This window comes from Camellia sinensis, chromosome 1 (assembly GCF_055761805.1).
Source record: "Camellia sinensis isolate YWXY chromosome 1, ASM5576180v1, whole genome shotgun sequence".
NCBI classification, from domain to species: domain Eukaryota; kingdom Viridiplantae; phylum Streptophyta; class Magnoliopsida; order Ericales; family Theaceae; genus Camellia; species Camellia sinensis.
The window spans coordinates 67455035-67463571 of record NC_138961.1 but is presented as its reverse complement, the minus strand read 5'-3'; positions in this window follow the sequence as shown (position 1 = coordinate 67463571).

Sequence of the window (8537 nt, the reverse complement as noted above, 5' to 3'; positions counted from 1 at the left end):
TAATTTGTATAATTAATTTGGGAATATGAAAATCATGAAATTGGGAAGTTGTAAGACTAAATGGTGTAGTTGGATAAATTAATCACTCACCTATGAAAATGTTGGTTATTTATCTGTTTGATAAATTTATTGTCTGCTTAGAGATAATTGCTTTGGACTATCGGTGGAGGATAGTCTTGATTGTTGTAGACACTGTATGTTGATTAGGGAAAACTGAAACTAACCAAATGGTTAAGTCATTGAATATGACCGTTGAATTAACACATTGAATATGTGCCTGGATTGATCATTGTAGATAATAAACTGTTTAAATACATTGCATATGTATCTTATTTGGGAGGAGGTAGGGGATGTACTCCAAGGTTTGAGAGGAGATAGGGGATGTACTCTTAAACCTGTTTGGGAGGAGATAGGGGATGGACTCCATTGATAACTAAGTTGGCCGGAGTGTCAAGGGTGAAAGTCCCGAAATCTTAATTACGTTTGTATTGCGTAGATAATTGAAGTATTGAAATGTTTTCTTACGAGTTGTAGTCTCTTTTGAATTGTGAATGACGGAAGTGTTTTAATGTGAGTTGTAGTCTCATTTAATTGTTTGGCCAGACAATGAGCCATGTTTATGAATCTGAATTGGATAAGTAAATGAAGGTGGAATGAAACACGAATGTATTTGAAATGAAACTGGGAAGTGTTGTAAGGTGGTTTACAAGTGTTAACCTTTTATCGAATGCTAATGTTTTAGTTATTTCTCATAATTGGTTTAGTATATCTCTACTGGGCATTGGCTCACCCTATATGGGACGACATTTTCAGGTACAGGTGATATGCCATGTAATAACCCGACTCTCGTACATGATTCTGGTATCTTTTCAGTCCTCTATTCTGTGCTTTTGAATGCTCATTGTGCGACGCTATGTGAAATTACGCTAAATTAAGTGAAACTTGGAAATATGAATTCCTATCTGTTGAATAAGGAAATTATCTGTTGCACTTAAACTATTTGAATCTGAAATTGGACGTCTTAGAGACTTAATTTTCTGAAATTGATTTGATATTTGAAATCTGCATGATTTTTGAGCTCTAATGGGATTTTCTGTGTAATTTCAATTTGGGATGATTAAACGATTAAATTTTGTGTTATTCCCTTTTTATATAAATAACTATATCTATATTAAGCTTTGAGATATCTTTGACTTAGAAATATCTCCTGTGTGCAACCTAGAAGAGGGACATTCGTGAGAGTTGGAGAGGTCCTTCAAGTGAAGGATTTGGGAGATTTTGTGAAGATTGTCTAAATTGAACTTAAGGTATGAAAAAAATTACTTTATCTAGACTCTCTCTTGATCATGGTTGGAAATTCTCCTTTGTTTGGAAAAGTTAAAATAGATGTTGAAGGTTCTATGTAATGATTATATGTTTAAGAACCAAATTGAGTTAGAGAATGGACATCTACATCCTGCTCCTTGTTATCTCATGAGCATACTTAACTATGTGTTTGAAATATAAGCTTAGATGGCTCTATATGTATGTGTTTATGTAAACTCAAAATAATGAGAACTTTGGAAAGGTTATGGTTGGTTTTGTGTATGGATTCAAATGATTGAGAGTTTAAGGAGTGTTGTGATTAATTGTTGTGTGATTTAGCACTTTATTTTGATGTTAAATCTATCCATTTTGAGACCTTGTTTTGTGTTTTCAAAGATGGAGTTTTGTATGGAATTGAGCTGCCAAACAGGGGCCAGGCCGCACGTGCGGAGGTCGTGGCCGCACGTGTGAAGAGGAGGAAAAAATTGGGTTTGGCTACTGCTTTCGGCCGCTCAAGTGGGGAGAAGGGACTGCACGTGCGGTGCATGTCCGCACGAGCGGAGGGGATGGCCGCACGTGTGGCCCAGTTCAGAAATCCCGTTCACTCTGTTTTACGTGCTTAACCCTCAGCTCTTTTCAGAATTTATGTTCGATACCTATTTATGATTGTACATACAATTGAAATGAAAAAAATGCAAGAAATGGTTAAAAGAAGAAAGAAACTAATATGTGTTATCTATGTGTGTAGGACACACCACAGGAGGAACCACCGCTCCACAACAACATTGTGAGTAATAGTATACGGAATGTACGTTTATTTATCGTTAATATCTGTTATGACCATTCTGTTTGCTATTAAACACGGCATTAGCATATGTATTGATCGAAATTTGGTGACAATGCAAGGTTGACTACATTCAGTATATTTCTGGGCCAAAAGGCTGTTCAGTATATTTCTGGGCCGAAAGGCTGTTCTGTACATTCTGGGCCGAAAGGCTGTTCTGTATTTCTGGGCCGGTAGGCCGTTTTGTAATAACTGTAATACTAGGCCCAAGGCCGTTCTGAAAGTAAAACAATATCAGACTCACTACTTGGGTTTCATTTTTGTGAATGCACTGTTATGCATTGAGGTTAAAGTTGATTATTAAACTGCTTAAGTACTATTATTCACCGAGCTTGTCTCACCTTGTAATTTTGTCTGATTCTGTAGGTAATTAACTCGGAGGTCAGTCCTAGCATCATTGTCATCTCTCTTTTGTCAACCTAAGGACAACCAGGCACTTGGAGAAGCCCTTTGCATGCTAGTGCAGTTTTGCTAGACTTTGTCATTTTGTACTAATGTTTTGTGGGCTGAAGTCGATTTGTATCTAATGTTTGTTATATGCCCAACCTCTGGGCTAGACTTGTAAATGTGTATATAACTTAATCTCAGATGCATGTTCGCTAGATGTTTAATTCCGAGTCGTGGTCCTGGCATATTTGTAGTAGCTCAATGGATGTGTCTGCATGTTATTCTATTATGTTAACGCTTCTGTTCAGGCCCCGGATAGTTTTATATAGCAGGATAAGTGTCTGTTTCTGGGTAGGTCATGCCCGAAATTTTAGGGGCAAGTTTGGGGTGTGACAAGTGGTATCAGAGCACGAGTTGCTATCTCACACATGGATCCATTGAAATTCAGGATGTCTAGAAAGATGTTGGCATCATGTAGTAAAGGAAAAGTGATAGCAACATTAAATGTTTTCTGCTAACGCTAACGCTAATGATGTTGATCAATGTCTATTGTATTCTTTTGTGTATGTTGTAATTGATTGTTTTGTAGACTATGGTGAGAACAAGGACTGAAGATCAGGAAGATGCTACCTCAGCACGGTTGGACAGGATGGAAAGAATGATTATGGAAATGGTGGAAACTCTACGGCAACAACAACAGCAACAACAGTCACAGTCGCCACCACCACCAGTACCCCCACCTGTAGTGCAAGATTTTCACGTTGAGGACTGCACCATTACACTTACAAAGGAGTTTAAAAAGATGAAACCACCATCGTTTAAAGGAGGAATTGAACCAATGAAGGCTGAGGCATGGGTGTTAGGGATAGAAAAATTGTTCGAAGTTTTCCTTTGTACTGAAGTTCAAAAGGTGCAACTTGCTGCTTTCACTCATGAAGATGAAGCACGGAGGTGGTGGATGCTTACAAGAACAATGCATCAGGGGTTGACATGGGACAGGTTCTTGGCGCTGTTTTATGATAAATATTTTCCCCAGAGTATGCGAGACAAGAAGGTGACCGAATTCGAAACATTGAGACAAGGAAACAAAATTGTTGCCGAATATGAAGCTCAATTCGCGGAATTAGCCCGGTTTGCACCTCACATGGTAGATACAGAATATAAGAAGGCACGGAAATTCGAAGGAGGATTGCGGGGTACTATTTTGGACCAAGTTAATGTGTTGAAGTTGCCTACCTACGTTGATGTGTTAGAAAGGGCTGTTATAGTAGAAGGAAATATTGCTGCTCAGACTCGGATTTTTGAATGGAAAGGAAAGAGGCAGAACAACCAATGGTTCAAGGGGTCAACTACTCCACCAAACAAGAAGCAAAATTCAGGGACCTCCAGCACTACTACTTCTCCTTAAAATTCAGCTCATGTGTGTCCAGAATGTGGATGGAGGCATTGTGGGATTTGTCACTGATTGTCTGGGGCATGCTTTCGATGTGGCAAAACGGGTCATTTGATAAAAGACTGTCCGCAAAAGAATCAACAAACTGGTAATAAGGCTGCCACAAGCTCAGCAGGGTCTACACCGGCTCCTAATGTCAAGTCAGCTACTAAACCTGCTAATAATAAGGACACTACGAGGCAAGGGAGGGTATTTGCGTTGGTTCCGGGAGATGTACAGAATGCAACAACAGTGGTGTCAGGTACATTTATGGTTCATGGTCATTCTGCCTACGTCTTATTTAATTCTGGCTCTACCTGTTCCTTTGTGTCAAAATTATTTGCCAAACATTTCGATAAACCTGAAGAAGACTTGACTTATGTGCTGTGTGTATCTTCACCTATGGGAAATTCCATCATCTATACCTCTATATATTCTGCTTGTGAACTTCTAATTGGGGATGTCCATGTATATACTAATCTATTACCACTTGATATGACTTCTTTTGATATTATTCTGGGAATGGATTGGTTGGGTGAATATAGTGCCACTATAGAATGTCTGACGAAGCAAATCAAATTCCACCCTCCGGGGCCATCAGAATTTACTTTTCAAGGACAGGAAGTAACTTCTCCACCGTATGTGATTTCTGCAGCAAAGGCTTGTAAATTAATTCAGAAAGGGTGTTAGCGGTATTTATGTAGTGTTTTGGAAGGGCCAATAATAAACAAGAATACTGATGCGATTCCAGTTGTCTGTGAATTTCCGGACGTCTTTCCGGAAGAATTGCCAGGAGAATTAGTGGACCGTGAAATCGAGTTCACGATTGAAGTGCTATCGGGAATCCAACCCATTTCTAAAACCCCGTATCGAATGGCACCAGCTGAAATGAGGGAATTGAAGACTCAGTTGCAAGACCTACTGGATAAGGGGTTTATCCGCCCGAGTGTTTCTCCATGGGGTGCACCAGTCCTGTTTGTGAAAAAGAAAGATGGAACACTCCGATTATGTATAGACTACCGGGAGCTTAATAAAGTAACAATCAAGAATAAGTATCCATTATCGCGGATCAATGATTTATTTGATCAATTACAAGGGGCACAGGTCTTTTCCAAGATTGATTTATGGTCCAGATACCATTAATTGAAAGTTAAAACTGAAGATGTCGAGAAGACAACTTTCCGAACCCGATACGGTCATTATGAATTTCTAGTTATGCCCTTCGGAGTTACTAACGCACCAGCAGCATTTATGGATCTGATGAACCGTGTCTTCAAACCTTATCTAGATGAGTTTGTAGTGGTCTTTACTGACGATATCCTTATTTATTCAAAGAATGCAGAGGCTCATGAAAACCATCTTCGTTCAATTCTTCAAGCCCTCCGAGAAAAGAAGTTGTACGCAAAGCTAAAGAATTGTGAATTCTGGCTACGTGAAGTGGCATTTCTGGGGCATGTTATAACTAAGGAAGGAGTCTCTGTTGATCCAAACAAGATTGAGGCGATTGTGAACTGGCCGACTCCGACTAATGTGATTGAAGTGCGTAGTTTTATGGGGTTAGCCGGATATTATAGGAGATTTGTTCAGGATTTTTCCAAAATTGTTGTACCACTCACACAGTTGACTAAAAAGGGAGTTGCATTTGAATGGTCGGAATCTGCTTTCCAAGAATTAAAAATGAAGTTGACTACAGCTCCGGTCCTCACCCTACCGTCTGGTACTGAGGGATTTGTGATTTACAGTGATGCATCACATAAAGGACTTGGTTGTGTGCTTATGCAAAGTGGAAGAGTTATCGCTTATGCTTCTCGCCAGCTTAAACCCCATGAGAAGAGTTACCCCACACATGATCTTGAGCTAGCCGCAGTAGTTTTTGCTTTAAAGATTTGGCGGCATTATCTGTATGGGACTACTTGCGACATTTACACCGACCATAAAAGTCTCAAATACCTTTTTACCCAAAAAGAGTTGAATATGCGCCAGCGGCGGTGGTTGGAACTTATTAAGGATTATGATTTACAGATCCACTATCATCCTGGTAAAGCCAACACGGTGGCGGACGCACTTAGTCGGAAAAATGTGGGAAATTTGGCAAGTCTATTGGCAGAGAAAAAGGAGTTGATAAGTGAGCTGAATAAGATGGGGGTCGACTTGGTGATACATGGTCAAGAAGCAACAGTGGCAACAGTGGCAACAATAATGGCCCAACCGACATTACTTGAGGAGATTAAATTACGCCAAATGAAGGATGGAGCTCTAAAGAAGATATGTGATAAAATGGAGACAAAACCAAAACTGGGGTTTACTTTGACAGATTTTGTGCTTAAATTTCAAGACCGAGTATGTGTTCCTAATGTGTTAGAACTTAAACGGAAATTGATGGAAGAAGCACATGCCTCAAGAGTTACAATGCATCCAGGAAGTACCAAAATGTACCAGGATTTGAAACAAAATTTTTGGTGGCCAAATATGAAAAAAGAAATCGCGAAGTTTGTCTATAAGTGTTTGCAATGTCAACAAGTGAAAGCAGAACATCAAAAACCAGCAAGATTATTACAACCCCTTCCAATCCCAGAATGGAAATGGGAACATCTGACCATGGATTTTGTTGTAGGCTTACCACGGACACCTCGAGGGATGAATTCTATATGGGTCATTGTCGACCGATTGACAAAGTCCGCCCACTTCCTGCCTGTGAAGACCCAGTATAATGCAAATAAACTTGTTGTGATCTATGTGAATGAAATTGTAAGGCTTCACGGTGTTCCGGTCTCAATTGTGTTAGATAGAGATCCAAAATTTGTTTCAAGCTTCTGGCAAAGTCTACAAGATGCAATGGGTACAGAATTAAAGTTTAGCACAGCTTTCCACCCTCAAACAGATGGACAATCTGAGAGAACGATTCAGACGCCAGAAGATATGCTTCGAATGTGTGTTTTGGATTTTCAGGAAAGTTGGGAAACTCATCTGCCGTTGGTTGAGTTTGCGTATAATAACAGTTACCATTCGAGTATTGAAATGGCACCGTACGAGGCTCTGTATGGAAGACCGTGTCGTTCTCCCGTGTGTTAGGCTGAGGTTGGAGATAGGCCATTGTTAGGGCCAGAGATTGTCCAGTTGACAACTGAAAAAGTTAGAATTATTCGAGAAAGATTGAAAACTGCCCAAAGTAGACAGAAAAGTTATGCAGATAACCGGCGAAGGAATTTGGAGTTTGACGTGGACAGTCATGTCTTTGTGAAAGTTACCCCAATGAAAGGACATCCAAGATTCGGAAAAAGGGGTAAACTGACACCCCGATATGTTGGTCCCTAGCAGATCTTAGAAAAAGTGGGTCCAGTAGCCTACCGAGTTGCCCTTCCGCCACATATGAGTCAGATTCATAACGTGTTCCATGTTTCTATGCTTCGAGGATACCTTCCAGATTCGTCTCATGTTATTGATTATCACCAAATTATGTTGACTGACAAGTTAACATACGAGGAAAAACCAATTCGAATTCTGGACCGTCAAGTGAAATAGTTACGGAACCGAGAAATTCCAATGGTAAAAGTGGAATGGCAAGAGCATTACGGAACCGAAGCAACTTGGGAAAAGGAAGATGAAATGCAACACCAATATCCGCATTTGTTCCTGTCTTAAGGTAAAACAAGTTTGGAGGACCAAACTTATTTAGGGGGGGGGGAGAGTGTAATAACCCGACCCTCGTACATGATTCTGGTATCTTTTCAGCCCTCTATTTTTTGCTTTTGAATGCTCATTGTGCGACGCTATGTGAAATTACGTTGAATTAAGTGAAACTTGGAAATATGAATTCCTATATGTTGAATAAGGAAATTATCTGTCGCACTTAAACTATTTGAATCTGAAATTGGACGTTTTAGAGACTTAATTTTCTGAAATTGATTTGATATTTGAAATCTGCATGATTTTTGAGCTCTAATGGGATTTTCTGCGTAATTTCAATTTGGGATGATTAAACGATTAAATTTTGTCTTATTCCCTTTTTATATAAATAACTATATCTATGTTAAGCTTTGAGATATCTTTGACTTAGAAATATCTCCTGTGTGCAACCTAGAAGAGGGACATTCGTGAGAGTTGGAGAGAAGTCCTTCAAGTGAAGGATTTGGGAGATTTTGTGAAGATTGTCTAAATTGAACTTAAGGTGTGAAAAAAATTACTTTATCTAGACTCTCTCTTGATCATGGTTGGAAATTCTCCTTTGTTTGGAAAAGTTAAAGTAGATGTTGAAGGTTCTATGTAATGATTATATGTTTAAGAACCAAATTGAGTTAGAGAAGGGACATCTACATCCTGCTCCTTGCTATCTCACGAACATACTTAACTATGTGTTTGAAATATAAGCTTAGATGGCTCTATATGCATGTGTCTATGTAAACCCAAAATAATGAGAACTTTGGAAAGGTTATGGTTGGTTTTGTGTATGGATTCAAATGATTGAGAGTTTAAGGAGTGTTGTGATTAATTGTTGTGTGATTTAGCACTTTATTTTGATGTTAAATCAATTCATTTTGAGACCTTGTTTTGTGTTTTCAAAGATGGAGT